The sequence below is a fragment of the Balaenoptera physalus genome (genome assembly GCF_965194825.1).
Source record: "Balaenoptera physalus genome assembly, chromosome: 2".
Classification (NCBI taxonomy): Eukaryota; Metazoa; Chordata; class Mammalia; order Artiodactyla; family Balaenopteridae; genus Balaenoptera; species Balaenoptera physalus.
Window position 1 is genome coordinate 28,103,247 of NC_138883.1, and position 15,569 is coordinate 28,118,815.

At 39.5% G+C, this 15,569-nt stretch overlaps 1 protein-coding gene across 7 annotated transcripts in view; it reads left to right on the forward strand.

Moving 5' to 3' along the window:
- Positions 1-15,569, forward strand: part of AREL1 (apoptosis resistant E3 ubiquitin protein ligase 1) — a 49,381-nt gene that overhangs the window by 325 nt on the left and 33,487 nt on the right. The window lies entirely within an intron of this gene.

A 15,569-nucleotide genomic window follows, 5' to 3' on the forward strand; every position in this document is an offset into this window, starting at 1 on the left:
TGGTTCCTACTTGGTTTTCCCAGCCGGCATTGTGCCTGGTGTAGCCAGGTGGACGATCCTCATGATTCTCCCCCGAGTGATTACCGTGTATTTATCTCGGTGAAGCGAGGGATGGAGCAGCGTTTGAGGGCCTTCTTTAGATTGTCTCTAGAAAATTGAGGCATAAGCTTGTATATGTTACTAGTTACCAAGCCAGGAAAATGTTGGGAAATAATTAACATGTATTGTGAAGGCTTGGTGTGTCATCTCTAATGGAGAAGGTAGAGTTTTTGAGAACAAAAAGGGAAAGATAGCTTCCATTTTTTGAGTACCTCCTAGGTACTCTGGTGGTTCTTAACCTTTCGGAGATCCATGGAATATTCTTTAACAAATGGGTACACATACAACATTTGTCATACAATTATGAGACTCGTGGACTCTGAAGCCCATCTGTGAACCCTCTAGGTATCTGCGCTTAAAGTTAAGAACCCCGATCTTACATATTGTATTTGGCACTTTAATTATATTACCTTCTTTGACCTTCACAATAACTTCAGTACCCTCTTTTTACATATGGGGAAGCTGAGGCTCAGACTTTGTTCAGGGGTTTGTTTGGGTCTGTTTGATTCCAAAGTCTGTACTTATTGCACAAAGCTGTCCTAGTGTTTGAAATCCAAAAAGGTTATGAGGTTAAAAAAAAAAACAACTGACCATTGCAGCATAAGCCTTACTATGAAATATAGTGTATTAACATGAAATTTGGCGTCTGACTGATGGAATTAAAAATCCCTGTTCTGCCTCTTACTAGTTGTATGTAATTGGGTGATTTTATCTGTGCTTCAGATTCTTTACCTGTAAAATGAATAGTATCTGTCTTACAGGGATGTAATCAAGACTAAATTAGTTGAAGTATGAAGTTCCTAGCACGACTAAACCCTATTAAAGTGTTTTCTGTTATTGTTGTGTGTCTTCTGTCAGAGTATGCCAATTGTGTATTTTAATATAGTTGCTCAATTTGGAACTTGAATGTGTTAATAACCTCAAAAACTTTATTACGTTTTCAGTTCTTGAAAAGCTCAATTGCAGGGTGATTTCTTGTGTTGATTTGAGTAGACAGTTTTCTTCCTACTTCTGCTTTCCCTTTTAGGCATGCATGCATTTAGATAGCTTTGTAGGGCACATATCTGACTTTGTAGGCTCTGAATTTTTGATATGGAAATAATTTTATTATGGAAGCATCTACAGATACTGTATGTGCCTCTTGCTTTACCCCATTTGTCGTTACTAGAAGTTCCTAATCTTTCGGGAACAGCCTTTCTGCCAAGCTGTCATGGTGATATGATAGCCACCACTTTTTCGATGCATTAGAACCTCTTGGTGATTAGGCAATAAGCTTCTTTTTTTTTTTTTAGTTTATTTATTTTATTTATTTATTTTTGGCTGTGTTGGGTCTTCGTTGCTGGGCGCGGGCTTTCTCTAGTTGCGACGAGTGGGGGCTACTCTCCTTTGCGGTGAGCGGGGATCTCATTGCGGTGGCTTCTCTTGTTGCGGAACACGGACTCTAGGTGCATGGGCTTCAGTAGTTGTGGCACGTGGGCTCAGTAGTTGTGGCTCGCGGGCTCTAGAGCGCAGGCTCAGTAGTTGTGGCGCACGGGCTTCGTTGCTCCGCGGCATGTAGGATCTTCCCGGACCAGGGCTCGAACCCGTGTCCCCTGCATTGGCAGGCGGATTCTTAACCACTGTGCCACCAAGGAAGCCCAATAAGCTTCTTAAGTAAACATGATTGGTGTGTTTATTTTGAACATTTGGAGACTGATTAGTGTTATATATAGGTTCAGAGGGAAAATTGCATATAATAAAATAGTCATTTGCATTTAAATTCAGGCATTGACAGAAAAACACTCTCTTGGTAATGTGTACCCTGAATTTTGGAATCCACGAACAATAATACATTTTAAAAAAAAACAAGCAGTTTGTAATATCTATTCTGAGACTTTTCTGATTTCCTTGATTGTTAAAACTTGATAGGGAGCTAAATTAGTGTAGGAACACCATGGAGGATGAGACCATACTTAGAAAAATATGTTTTGTTGCATTGTAATTTTGTTGCAATCTGAGATTCTTATGGTCTAAGATTAAAGTACTCAGATATTCTATAGCATATTTTGATGGTGTTCGGAGAGGGAGATGGTGTTGCTTTGTGTTGGGTGGGAGCAGAAAGTAATTGCTTTTGATTACATACTTGTGAGAAAAAGAAATAATTTTAGTCCTTCTCAGTAGTCAAGAGGTTGTTTTGTACTTTTCTGCAGTCTTAAAGAGAAAGAATTGTTCAAGGCAGTTGACCCACAGTTTGAACACATAATTGGGCTTGGACTTCATTCCATTCACTAATTGGTCTAACTTACTAATGTTAAGTTGTTAACAAATTTCTATATAAAATTTTGGATGATGAAAGATTCCAACATCTTGTATTTCAGTGTTAGAAAGTTAGAGGTAGATTCACTTTTGTGGCCATTAAGAGAAAAATAAATTCACAGATATTTTCTTCCTTTTCAAGTTACAGTTTTTACACTTATTTTTATGTCTCATGTGATACGAGTTTTTCTCCCAGCAAATGTTAGTTGCTGTGAGTTATTTTTCAGTTAGCTTGACTGCCTCTAAATATGGTAGCATGATATGTGTACAGCATTCCCTACTCCTAAGGTATCGATATTGAATTGGTTCGTAAGGATACCTCAGAAGTACATTACCGCTGCATGTTCATTCATTCAGAAGACATTTATTGGGGGCCCATTCTGCTACAGGCAATGTGCTGGTTACTCTTAAAAAGTTCAGGCCTGTATTGGAGAAAGACTTGTGAACAGATAAATTATGGTAGGTGGTTGAACAGGTGTGCAAATTGAAATATTTTAGAGGAATTATTCTACTTGTTCATCTTTCTGGTAGTGGTTCAGGGCAGAGTAGTGTTGTGTAATATTTATTTAACACTGTAACATACCATATAACAGATCAAATTTTATGACCTTAATGGATTCTAGTAAATCAATTTACCTTTTAAATGACTTTAGTCATTAAATAGCTTAGGTGTACATTTTAGTTATCTTTCTTTGGTTTCTTTGCTTTTTGAAGGGTTTATGAATGTTTAGCCTTCACTAATATTCTTTTGTATAGTAGTTTCCAAAGTTTTGAGGTTGTTTAACCTTATTGCAGTGTGTGGGTATGTGTGAGCATGCCTGAGAATTGATATGGTGTTATGTCACCATGCCATTTTCCTGAAGGGACTCTTGAAGCCTGTACTACAAATTGTGGTTTAATAGAAAGAGGTGAGTATCGTTTAGATATTAGAAACCAAACAGTTATGGTAGCTATATGTCTTGTCATTTAGCCTGAATTGGAAACAGTACCATATGATTTTAATATGAATTTTTGTTACCTTGAATAGTTGAGGAATTGGTATCATGTTTTTCAGAGCTTTTAGCTGAAGCATTCATTTCAGTGCAGTTTGCCTGTTGGTGTTGAGATGCTAATTATCAACATCAGTTCATTGTATTTTTTTAAATTAATTAATTAATTATTTTTGGCTGCGTTGGGTCTTCGTTGCTGCGCTTGGACTTCCTCTAGTTGCCGTGAGCGGGAGCTGCTCTTCGTTGCAGTGCGCGGGCTTCTCATTGCGGTGGCTTCTCTTGTTGCGAAGCATGGGCTCTAGGCACGCGGGCTTCAGTAGTTGTGGCACGTGGACTCAGTAGTTGTGGCTCGCAGGCTCTAAAGCACAGGCTCAGTAGTTGTGGCACATGGGCTTAGTTGCTCCGTGGCATGTGGGATCTTCCCGCACCAGGGCTTGAACCTGTGTCCTCTGCATTGGCAGGCGGATTCTTAACCACTGTGCCACCAAGGAAGTCCTGTTCATTGTATTTTTTAAAATACTAACAATAAATTTTAAAAAATTATTTATTTGTCTGTTTGTTTACTTATTTATTTGGCTGTGCTGGGTCTTTAGTTGCTGCACACGGGATCTTTTGATTGCCGCAAACTCAGTTGTGGCATCTGGTTCCCACTAGTTGTGGGATCTAGTTCCCTGACCAGGAATCTAACCCGGGTCCCCACATTGGGAGCATGGAGTCTTAGCCACTAGACCACCAGGGAAGTCCCACAATAAATTTTATTAAAAGATTGAATGGTTTACTAATGATTTTGAGATCCCTTCCTGCTTAGGTACTCTAAGATCTTATACAATAACCCTGTGTAGTTTCTACTTTCTCTTCCCAAGGCATATCCATCTATTTTTATCCTTTAACTAATGCTAGTTCCTTTTGGACTAGCCTTAAAGACAAAGTGAAATAAAACACTTTAAAAAGCATTTAAATTACATTTCTGTTTTGAAAAATTGGGATTGGTTTAAGTAGATGACCTGTCTTTATGCTTCTGTATGTCTGCAAGGCCATCTGATTCCACTAGAACGATACAAGGAACATGAATTTGGTACCCCACATAACCCACCCAACAGACACTAAGCCCACTACTCATAGAAACCTACTAGCCATACTTAATTCTCTGTCTTTTTTTGGTGCTTGTATAAGCTCCCATGTCCACCCCAAGAACTTTGACAAAGCAAGAGAAAACACAAGTGCTAGTAAAAGTAATTACATAGTAAAAGTTGCTTTTACATTTTAAAGTTCCTTAAATGCTAGCATACTGTGGATATACAAGTGCAGAGGATTCTTTTGGTTGATCTCCCCACCTCCCTACCCCTGGCATCCATTTCCTCCTTCCTCCTAACAGATTTTTTTCCATGTATTCACTTTCCTCCCTTGCAGCCACGTGCTTCAGGGAAAGCCAACCACATCTTCACGCCAAAGGATGGGGCTGGTTGGCTAAGAATAATTCCATCCGTCTTTACCAGTCTCTAATTTAGGAAAGAAAATGTAATTCAATCTTGGTCAATGACGTGAGAGATTAAGTTTGCTGTAGGCTTCTGGAAAAGTCCTTCCTATGCTTTCATTGTATTTTCTATTCATTATTCTTTTTGATCAGAGATCAGGTAAAGATAATCTAAGAATATACAAAATATATTTTCTGTTGTGTCCCTTTGTTTTTATCCAGAGATCCAGCCCAGGTTATTTTAAACCCCTGTCTTGTCCACTTAGGGAAGTTTAACTCCAAGGATACCCCTTGGTGTATGTGGTGAAACTGTTAGGAAAACAGTTAAAACCTCCCAAGTGTGATCTAGTTTTTCATATCTTGGTGAAGAAGGAAACCCAGCTGGGCTGCATAAATGGTTTATATCCGTAGAAAAGAAACGAAAAGATTTTGAAAAAACGTTTTAACCAAGCATTACCTAAACTGGGGCAGTGACTTGGGAGGCATGTTCAGAATCCTAAGGGGGAGTGAGAATGTAAAGTGGGGAACCATATGTACTTTTTTTAAAAACCAGATTTTATGTTGGAATAATTTTAAGTTCATAGAAAAGATGCAAAATAGTACAGCAAGTTCCTGTATACCTTTCACTCAGATCTCTCCCTAATGTTAACGTCTTACATAATCGCGGTACATTTTGTCACATCTAAGAAATTAACATTGGTATGACATTGGACTACAGACTTTATTTAGATTTCATAAAGTTTTCCACTAATATCCTTTTTCTGTTCCAGGATACCACACTGCATTTAGATCACGTGTAATTTTGATAAATTAGGGTTTCCAGTGAGCTTTTGCTGTGCCATGTATGTGGTCCAATAATCCCCTCTGACCAGTGCTGAGGACAGAAAGTCACTGACCATGAGAATAAACAATACCACATAGGTAGTGTTTTGTAGCCTTTGATTCCCAGAGCACTGTTAACTCAGTGGGAGAGTCGGCTTTGCTCCCAGGAGGGTGGTGTGAAGTTTCCTGAGAAGCTTAAGAGCTGTTCCTGATTGAGGGTCCCTTCCCAGCCTCCACTAACACTGTGTGTTCACCTCATAGATTTTACTATATGGAACGATCACCAATTATTTACTTGTCTGTCTTCTTTACTAGTTTGTTTCTAAGGGGTCAGGGACTATCTTATTTTGGAATCCTAAGCATCCAACATACTGCTTGGCATGTAATAGGTTCTTTTTTTTATTATTATTTGTTTATTTTTGGCTGTGTTGGGTCTTCGTTGCTGTGTGCAGGCTTTCTCTAGTTGCGGTGAGCAGGGGCTACTCTTTGTTGCAGTGCGTGGGCTTCTCATTGCTGTGGCTTCTCTTGTTGCAGAGCACGGGCTCTAGGCGCATGGGCTTCAGTGGTTGTGGTTCATGGGCTCTAGAGTGCAGGCTCAGTCAGTAGTTGTAGCGCACGGGCATAGTTGCTCCGTGGCATGTGGGATCTTCCCACACCAGGGCTCGGACCCATATCCCCTGCATTGGCAGGGGGATTCTTAACCACTGTGCCACCAGGGAAGCCCCATGTAATAGGTTCTTAATACACATTTGAAGAAATTAATAAACACTTGTTTGGTAACATTGATTATTAGGTCAACAGAAGTTTTGTTTTGAATACCATAAGTGTTGAGTTTCTCCTTCAAATTGAGCCATCTTAAGTTGCCATTTCTGTGGCTAGTTGATTTTTTCTTCCCAGAATCTTAAACAAAGAACTATAAAGTATTCATTTAAGGTTCCTCTTTCTTCTGATTATATAAGTAATTTATTTTCCTTAAAAAATAAGAGTAGAACTGAAAGTAATAGATGGTAGTAGAGTTAGAAATTGTGTTAGCTTTTGAGTATATGTGTGACAATTCCAGTTTCACCCCACTGGGCTGTAGATCTGGCTGTTTGCCTGCCACTTCATGCACAGTTAATGATATAAAAACTTCCTAGACTTATTGAGGGAGACGGCTTGTCAGATTCAGAGAATTAGTTTAAAATTTTTCCTGTTACAGCCAAGATTCAGTGGCCCAGGGTCACCTAAGCATAAAAGCTGCCATGGTATGGGAACACAGGGACCTGTTCTAAATCTGTGGATCGGGCACAGTAGAGTCAGTTTGGTAAATAGAAAAAACATCAGGGTAAGAAGGAGTTGTAAATTAAAGCTGCTGTTTTCTTGATTTAGAGTAAAGACTGTGACAGGGGCATAGATGAGCCAGTCTTCTATTTTGTTTTTCTCCAGACATCCCATGAAGTTACAAAATGAGCAATGGTAATTTCTTGTTTCATTTCTCCCTGTTTTACTAACATTAGCTTTATATAAATTTCTCCTACTTTCTTTGAACTATTCTGTATTCCAGGGGGCATAGAATAGTTTTTTTTTTTTTTTTAAATTATGTGGTTTTTTTGGGGTTTTTTTTCAATTTTATTTATTTATTTATGGCTGTGTTGGGTCTTCGTTTCCATGCGAGGGCTTTCTCTAGTTGCGGCAAGTGGGGGCCACTCTTCATTGCGGTGCGCGGGCCTCTCACTATCGCGGCCTCTCTTGTTGCGGAGCACAGGCTCCAGACGCGCAGGCTCAGTAATTGTGGCTCACGGGCTCAGTTGCTCCGTGGCATGTGGGATCTTCCCAGACCAGGGCTCGAACCCGTGTCCCCTGCATTGGCAGGCAGACTCTCAACCACTGCGCCACCAGGGAAGCCCCCCATAGAATAGTTTTATATATACTATTCATTTAATTTTGAGTCTGAAGAACTCTGGATTATTTTAAAGAGACTGATGTAATGGAATCCAAGTTGAATTAAGAAATGTAGAATTACTTTTAAAAACAAGCATCAGGGATCCAGAAATTTTATGTCATTTGAGGAGAACTGAGGGACTAAGATCTTGCCTACATTTAGAAATGCCGTTTATTATATTGAAGAAGTGGAACATCTGTTAAAAGATAAAAATCTTTCCAATTCTGAAATAGACTATAACTTAAATAGTGGTTGTTAATGTGGGAAGTTGATTTTGAAAGAAACGAAGGGATAATAAAACTGTGTGACTAATTATGAGATAAATGGAATGCAGATGTTTCTTAAAAAATCTTGTTTAAAACTTTGACAGTGGATTTCCCTGGTGGCGCAGTGGTTAAGAATCCACCTGCCAATCCAGGGGACATGGGCTCGAGCCCTGGTCCGGGAAGATCCCACATGTCGCGGAGCAGCTAAGCCCGTGTGCCACAACTACTGAGCCTGCGCTCTGGAGCCCGCGTGCCGCAACTACTGAAGCCCGCGCGCCTAGAGCCCGTGCTCCGCGACAAAGAGTAGCCCCTGCTTGCCCCAGCTAGAGAAAGCCCGCATGCAGCAATGAAGACCCAACGCAGCCATAAATAAGTAAACGAACAAACATAAATAAATAAAAATTTTAAGAAAACTTTGACAAGAGATTTTCTTATGCAAAACTTTTAGGTAAAACTTATAGAAGAAAATCTTTGTGACGTTGAGTTAAGCAAAGAATTTTTTAAAGAAATAAGACACGAAAAAGCACAAACTATAAAAGGAAGAAAAAGGTTAATAAGTTGGATTTCATCAAGTTAGGAAAATTAGAAACTTTTACTCTTTAAACAACACTGTTAAGAAAATGAAAAAGCAAGCCACAGAAAATATTTGCCGAATGTATATCTAATAAAGGACTTGTATTCAGAATTTATAAAGAACTCTTACAACTCAGTAGTAGGAAGACAGCTCAGTTTTTTAAAATGGCAGAAGATTTGGATACCAAAGAAGCTTTATAAATAGCCAACAGGCCCATGAAAAGATATTCAATATTGTTAGTCCTTAGGGAAATTAAAAGCACAGTGAGATACCACTTCACACCTATTAGAATGGGTAAAATTTAAAAGATTGATAATACCAAGCATAAGTGTGTACAGCAACTGGACCTCTCATACATTGCTGGTGGAAGTGCAAGGTGGTACAGCCACTTTGGAAAACAGTTTGGCAGTTTCGTGTAGATTAAATATATACTAACCACGTGACCTAGCAATCCCACTCTTAGCTGCTTACCCAAGAGAAATGAAAACGTGTGTCCACATTACACTTGTACTTGAATGTGTACCCGTAATAGCCCCAGCCTGGATAGAATGTCCTGTGCTGGTGAGTGGATAAACAAATTGTTGTACGTCCACATAATGGATGACTACTGGCAGCAGTAAAGGGGAATGAACAACTGATACAAGTAATGGCATGTATGGAGCTCAAAAGTGTTATGTCACACACAAAAGACTACATTTTCTATGTGATGTCATTTCTGTGGCATTCTGTAAAAGGCAAAATTATAGCAAAAGAAGGTACATCAGTGGGGGTGGAGGAGGGGGCTGACTGCAAAGGATCATGAGGGAACTTTTGGGGATGATGAAATGTTCTGTATCATGATTGTACTTTATATCATAACCTTATACAGTTGTCAAAACTCTTAATTGTATGCTCTAAATTGGTGACTTACTAGATATAAATTATACTTCAGTGAAACTGATTTTGAAAAGAGATTTGACAAGAGATTTTTTTTTTTAACCAGTGATTTATATAGGATTAGAGAATAGATTTAAATTAGTTTGGATCTGAATTTGTTCTAGGCATTAAAATAATTTTGAAATAATAATATCACTGAACTGAGTTGCAAAGAGCTTACTAGTTATCAGTGTTGGGTCAAGTTTAGGTTAATATTATTAATGAAAATAGATGGAAATAAAATGCAAATTTTATTTGAAGAAGTTGCTAGATCAGAGAATGAGAGTTCCAAATAACTAAGGAAAAAAAACTTGAGGGCTGATTTTGAATTCCCTCTCTGGCCTAAATCTTTACTCAGTCTAATACAGTTGACCATCAATTTCTAGAAATAGTCACTTCCTTTTGCCTCCAATAAATTACTTTTATTGGGTGGGCAAAAAAGTACCTTTGGGTTTTTAAGTAAAAATAAAAGGCACAGTTTTCATTTTCATCACGAACTTTATTGAACAACATTTTCACCCTTTTGTTCCACTACCTTCTGCCATTTTTCAGGCCACTTCATAATTCCATCTTCCCAAAACTTTTTATCTTTTTTGAGCAAAGAACTGTTCCAGGTGCCTTTTACAGTCTTTCAGGGAATTGAAATTTTTTCCATTAAGAGAATTTTGTTAAGACCGAAATAAATGGAAATCTGAAGGTGTAATGTCTGGTGAATACAGCGGATGAATCAGAACTTCCCAGCCAAGCTCTAACAGCTTTTGCCTGGTCATCAAAGAGACATGCAGTCTTGCGTTATCCTGATGGAAGATTATGCATTTTCTGTTGACTAATTCTGTATGCTTTTCATCGAGTGCTACTTTCAGTTGGTCTAGTTGGGAGCAGTACTTGTTGGAATTAATCATTTGGTTTTCCGGAAGGAGCTTATAATAGAGGACTCCCTTCTAGTCCCACCATGTACACAACATCACCTTCTTTGGATGAACTGGCCTTTGGTGTGGTTGGTGGTGGTTCATTTCACTTGCCCACGATCTCTTCCATTCCACTTTGTTGTACAGTATCCACTTTTCATCGCCTATCACAATTCGTTTTAAAAGCGGAACATTTTCATTACGTTTAAGTAGAGAATTGCATGCAGAAATACGATCAAGAAGCTTTTTTTCTCTTAACTTACGTGGAACCCAAACATCAAAGTGATTCACATAACCAAACTGGTGTAAATGATTTTCAATTCTTGATTTGGATATTTTGAGTATGTCGGTTATCTCCCGCGTGATATAACGATGATTGTTCTCAATTAATGTCTCAGTTTGATCGCTATCAACTTCAATTGGTCTACCCGACCGTGGAGCATTGTCCAGCAATAAATCTCCAGCACGAAACTTTGCAAACTACTTTTGACACATTTGATTAGTCACAGCACTTTCTCCATACACTGCACAAATCTTTTTGTGCGTTTCAGTTGCATTTTTATCTTTCTTGAAATAATAAAGCATAATATGCCGAAAATGTTGCTACACAAAAATTCACCAATTTTGATAAGTCTTTTTTTAAATGCACACTGATATGACAGCTGTCACATACAATCTAACAATTGTTTCGAATGAAGTTAAAGACAGCTAAGTGCTACTAGAGCCATCTTAAAACCAAATGAACCTTTTGGACAACCCAATACAATTTTTCTCCTCTGAGTTTCTTCTCATTTTGATTTGCTAGCTCTTTTTTGGGGGCAAGGGCAGGATATATTTAAAGTTGATCCCCTCAGGGTTCTATGATTAGTCTTTTTCTTGGTCTGCCTGCTTTCTCTGGCAGTCTTTTCCCATTCCCCATGTCTTTTTTTTTTTTTTTAAATAAATTTTTATTTATTTATTTATTTTTGGCTGTGTTGGGTCTTCGTTTCTGTGTGAGGGCTTTCTCCAGTTCTGGCAAGCGGGGGCCACTCTTCATCGCGGTGCGCAGGCCTCTCACTGCCGCGGCCTCTCCCATTGCGGAGCACAGGCTCCAGATGCACAGGCTCAGTAGTTGTGGCTCACGGGCCCAGCCGCTCTGCGGCATGTGGGATCTTCCCAGACCAGGGCTCGAACCCATGTGCCCGGCATTGGCAGGCAGATTCTCAACCACTGCGCCACTAGGGAAGCCCCTCCCCATGTCTTTTAACTGCCCTCAAGATCCTGGTATCTATAGCTTCAGATGCTGATTTCCACTCGTCTTGTGGATATGCTCACCTGGATATCCTATAGACACTTTAAACTTAACATGATCAGTTCTACACTCATTACTTTCCTTACATATTTGTTCTGCCTCCTTAATTCTCTACCATTATTCATCCAGGCTCCCAAGCATAGAAAATCCTGATTTGTCCTTGGCTTCTTGCTTTCCTTGATCTTTTCAGCCTCGCAGATCACCGATCTGTTGCTTCTAACAGAAATAAAGCATATGCTAGTCTCTCCCTCTCTACATCACAGCCAGTGCCTAGTAGCTCCCTTGGGCCAGTATCCTCTTGTGTCTCAGCCATTGATCTGTCTTTCTCTTCAGAGTCTCTTTCAAATTGCCCCCAGAGTTACTTCTTTTTAAATGTGTGATCCTCTTACTCCCTTAGTTAAAAAACATCTCTTGTGGTTTTGTTGTCGTTGTTGCTTAGAGTCTAATAAAATGAAGTCATATTCCTTTAAAATTCCAAATTAAATTATTTCTGAGCTCTCATTCTTCTTATCCCAGGAATGTCTTCCCCCCCACCCCTTTTTGGAGGTTCTTCCTGATGCATCAGTATTCCTGGGTAAGATGGTAGGCTCTGGAATCACACTGCCTGGTTCCTTCAGTTGTCAGCTTAGTGACTACAGACAAGTTATTTTAGCGCTCTGTACCTCTGTTTCCTAATCTCTAAAATACGCATAATAATATGGTTACCTTATATGGTTGCTGTGAGAGTTAAATGAGATAATATATGAAACGCTTCAAACAGTGCTGGCATATAGTAAGTTCTCAGTGCAGGTGGATTCTTGTCTTTATCATTATACTTGAAAAAGAAATCCAGAAAACTTAGTATTTTGGATTGTTGCTGTGGTTGTTTCCAAAAGAGATTTCTCTGGATCTCTCATCTTTCCTGATGAGGAACGAATATAAATGAAAACTGTATAACTTGGCTGAACCAAGTTCCCTCAGGTACACTCTGTGCCATCTTCCTCATTTATTTGGGTTGGGCTGCTTGGGCACAAACCGCCATCATAACCTGGCAACCCCACAGCTTGGTTTGCATATAAAGCCGTATCCCCCAGGGCTCTCGTGTGGTCCCAAGTCACCTGGGTCTAGTTGCCAGTCTCAGCTCGTCCTCCCTTCCCTTATATTCCAAGTCTTGCTCCCCAAGCGCAGCTGAATTCCTTTCTTTTCTCAGTGCATCTCCATTTTGTATCTGAGGCAACTGAAGATAAGCTAAGTAGCTTGTCCAGGATTGCTTAGTTGTGAGATTCATGCTCTTGACCACTGCACTGTACTGTACTTAGAATCAGTCACCCTGGTTTGGCCCAGGTGGTTTTCTAAACACTTTGCTTTTGTAATGCTTAACTTTTTATCACTCTCTCTCGACTCAGTACTTTTCTTATGCTGCTGCTTCTACCTAGGATAGCGGTACTTTTTTTTTTTTTCTTTCTGCCATGCTTACTCATTCTTAAGTAATAGCCCCTTTGCCACTCCTGTGGACTTCCCCACTCAGGCAAAGTTACGTCTCTCCTTCCTTTGCCCTCCACATATTGTGTTTTCCTCTTTTGTGGTACTTGCTACGTTGTATGTCCAGCTCCCACATTGGACAGGGTTCGTGGAGGTTAAGAAAAGACCCCGTCTTATTTATTCTTGTGACCTTAGCTTTTAGCACACAGTCTGGAATGCCACAGATGCTCAACAAATATGAAATGAATGAAGAATGAATGATACAGAAGAACCTCAAGATGTTGGTGGTGAATTATAGTGAATTTGCTAAAACACAAAGTTTTAGCAAATAATTTTAAGCTAAGAGAAAATACAGATATCTAGAGATGGAGGAACATAGCAGAAAAAATAAAATGTGAGTTTATGAAATGGGTGGTAACGGTGTAGTATATCAGCAGTTGCAGTGCTTTTCCAAATTTTCGGCTCAGGTACCTCTAATGGTAGAGGATAGGAGGCATGTAACCCTTTGGGGGCTGAGAACAGAGCCCCAAGGAGCCTTTCTGCCTCAACTACAAAATATATATGAACGTTTTGAACATACCCATGTTTTATCTTTAGAAATTCTTGCATATTTTGCATTCTACTTTATTATCTATGAGTTTGTTTTACCATGAAAATATTTTTTCTCCCCACCACCTCATCCTCTAATAACTAGACGCAGTGGGAACGTGTCCATTTATCCTCTGTCTTCTAGCACATTCTGGCATGCCCCAATGCCCACATCTGGGGAGCATGGAATGGGGTTATAGTCTAATACAGCAGCATTCTAGCTTTCTGTTTTGGGGGATAGTCTAGTCAGGAGTATTATGTCACGGAACCGAGGAGGGTGAGCTCATCTTGTTCTGACTAACGAGGCTGTTCCTGGAAGGCTGCAGTCAGTTGGAGGCACCTCATTACGAGATCGCTGGGGACCAGCTGGAGAGAGTTCACAGAAGACCCACAGGAATGATTAAGAGACTGGAGGGGCTGATGGATGAGGAACGGATAGAAATGAAAATTGCATAACTTGGCTGAACCAAGGTAGCAGGAATACACAACTGTATAAATATCTCAAGAGTATAAACTTGATGGGGGAAGGCAATCTTTTATGGTGGGATTTTGGGGTGGGGAGAGTAAACCAAGGGTGAAATTAAGCAAAGGAAAATATAAACTAATAATCTAAAGTGTCTGTTGGTACACTTTGTTTCTTGGAACCTCCTTAGTTGGACCACTCTAACTTGTGGGCCTTTTGCTAATTGAATGATTTGTTTTTTTTACTTTGACTTCCGTGGACTTGAGGCTGGTGCTTCTCTGTGTAGAGAATGCTGGAGACTACATCTTAACAAAGCAAACGTCTTTCTTTTGTCCTGTCTTGTTTTGTGGGACTCAGTGGTTGATATTTGGAACTCCTATGTGCTGCCACTATCTCTTTATGCACTAGAATTCTGAAGTGGACTTTCACATAGTTTTCTTTTTCTAATTAATTTTTTATTGGAGTATAGTTGATTTACAATGTTGTGTTGGTTTCTACTGTACAGCAAAGTGAATCAGTTATACATATACATATATCCACTCTTTTTTAGATTCTTTTCCCATATAGGTCATTACAGAGTACTGAGTAGAGTTCCCTGTGCTATACAGTAGGTCACAGCTTTTTAGAATAGCATTGTAAAAGCAGAGACTCAGTATGTATTGTAGTAATTTTAGAAACCCAGATACAGTATTTGGTCCCTGAGGTACTATAGCCTTGATGAAATCCAAGCATGATTGTATGAAACGCGTACTTTGGGAAATGATTGTATAAAATTCCTATTTGGGGTATGGAAGGCATAAAACTTTTAAATAACGGTTGAAATTAGCCAGGAGAAACATTTGCATAATGTTGCCAGTTTTATAGCCCTTTTCCTAAGAAGGGGTAGTAGAACTAGAAGAAAGTGATTTTTATGCTTTTTTGATATATAAAAATGAATTCATTTATACAACACATTTATGTACCTTTAAGACTAAGTCATCTATACCAGAGATTGGTAAACTTTTTTTTGTAGATGGTCAGATAGGAAAGCTTTGTAGGCCATACATCTCTGCTGCAACTACTCAACTCTGTGTTGTAGTTCAAAGGCAGTCAAAGACAAAATGTAAACGAACAAACTTGGCTGTGTTTATTCTTCTTTTAAAAAACTTTTTTTTTTTAAACAAAAACCGGTAGCTGTCTGGATTTGGCCTGCAGGCTGTAGTTTGCCAACTCCTTGTGCAATAGACCCTTGCTCCTGAAAGCATGGTCTGCAGACCAGCAGCATCAACATTACCTGTGAACCTGTTAGAGATGCAGAATATTGTCCCTTCTCAGCTGACTGCTCTAGAGTCTAGACCATGTTTCCTGAACTCTAACATGCATAAGAATCACCTGGGGAGCTTGTAAAAGTATGGACGCTGAGGACTTCCCTGGTGGCGCAGTGGTTAAGAATCCGCCTGCCGGGCTTCCCTGGTGGCGCAGTGGTTGAGAATCTGCCTGCCAATGCAGGGGACACGGGTTCGA